Source organism: Mustela nigripes, chromosome X (assembly GCF_022355385.1).
Source record: "Mustela nigripes isolate SB6536 chromosome X, MUSNIG.SB6536, whole genome shotgun sequence".
Lineage (NCBI taxonomy): Eukaryota > Metazoa > Chordata > Mammalia > Carnivora > Mustelidae > Mustela > Mustela nigripes.
Genome location: NC_081575.1, coordinates 105118307 through 105119585, shown reverse-complemented (window position 1 = coordinate 105119585; position 1279 = coordinate 105118307). Strand labels below are relative to the sequence as shown.

Genomic DNA, 1279 nt, shown 5'->3' with positions numbered 1-1279 from the left:
GTCCTGGGATCGAGTCCCGCATCGGGCTCCTTGCTCAGTGGGGAGCCTGCTTCTCTCTCTGCCTCTGCCTGCCACTCTGCCTGCTTGAGTTCTCTCTCTCTCTCTGACAAATAAATAAATAAAATCTTTTATTTAAAAAAAATGCAGCGATGGACACAAACATGTGTATGGGCTAAAGAACACAGTGGCCATTGAACACCATATTCCCATTCCTCATCTTGACGATTCTTACATTCTCTGTGCCCCAGTTCGCTCGCTCGCTCGCTCGCTCGCTCTCTCTCTCTCTGCCTTCAATTTCAGAAGAGACAGAGGAAGAAAAATGGAGCATATCCAAAAGAAGTACAGAAAGCAGAGCAAAAGGTAAAGAGGAAGAGAACGTGAAAAGGAGACGGAAAGGGAAGAAAAAGAAGAGATAATTGAAGTGGGACAGGAGAGAGAGACAAGGGGATAGGAACCGGAAATGTTGACAATATCATTAGTTCAGATGTCTTTCTAAGTTTCACTTACAAGATATTATTGCCAGAAACTGTTAGCTTACCAAAAATAGAGGGGGTAAAGGAACAAGTTAAACGGCATCAGGTAAATCCTAAATACGGAACATTCTACAGGACAAATGGCTTGACCTCTTTAAAGTGAAGCTCACAGAAAAAAAAAAGGAGGGAGGGTAATTGTCTACTATTCCAGATTAGGGGAGACCAAAGAGCCATAACCACTAAAGGCAATATACAATCTTTTATTGGATCTTGGTATTTTTTTAAAAGCTTTAAAAGATATTTGAGGAATTACTATACATTACTATAAATTTGCATCTGTAAGAGAATATCCTGTTTGTTCAAGTTACATAATTGCTGATTTTGTTACACAAGAGTATTTATTTATTGGAGATACACGCTGAAGTGTCATACTATCATGATACCTATAATTTACTTAGAAATAGTTCAGCCAGGGGTGCCTACGTGGCTCAGGTCATGATCCTGGGGTCTTGGGATCGAGCCCCACATCAGGCTCCCCGCTCGGTAGGAAGCCAGCTTCTCCCTCTCCCACTCCCCCCACTTGTGTTCCCTTTCTCTGCATCTCTGCATCTCTCTCTGTCAAAGAAATAAATAAAATCTTTAAAAAAAAGAAATAGTGGAAAACCCTAAGTATCCAATCAAGATGGTAGGGACATAGGTATTCATTTTTTCTACTTTTCAGTAATTTGAAAATTTTCATATAAACAGTTAAAAAGAAGTCCTTAGGGCGCCTGGGTGGCTCAGTGGGTTAAAGCCTCTGCCTTCAG

The 1279-nt window shown here is 41.0% G+C and overlaps 1 protein-coding gene across 1 annotated transcript in view; it reads right to left on the bottom strand.

Annotated features, from left to right (window-relative positions):
• ACOT9 (acyl-CoA thioesterase 9) overlaps positions 1–1279 on the bottom strand; it is a 20188-nt gene that overhangs the window by 17332 nt on the left and 1577 nt on the right. The gene's annotated exons all lie outside the window — the stretch shown is intronic.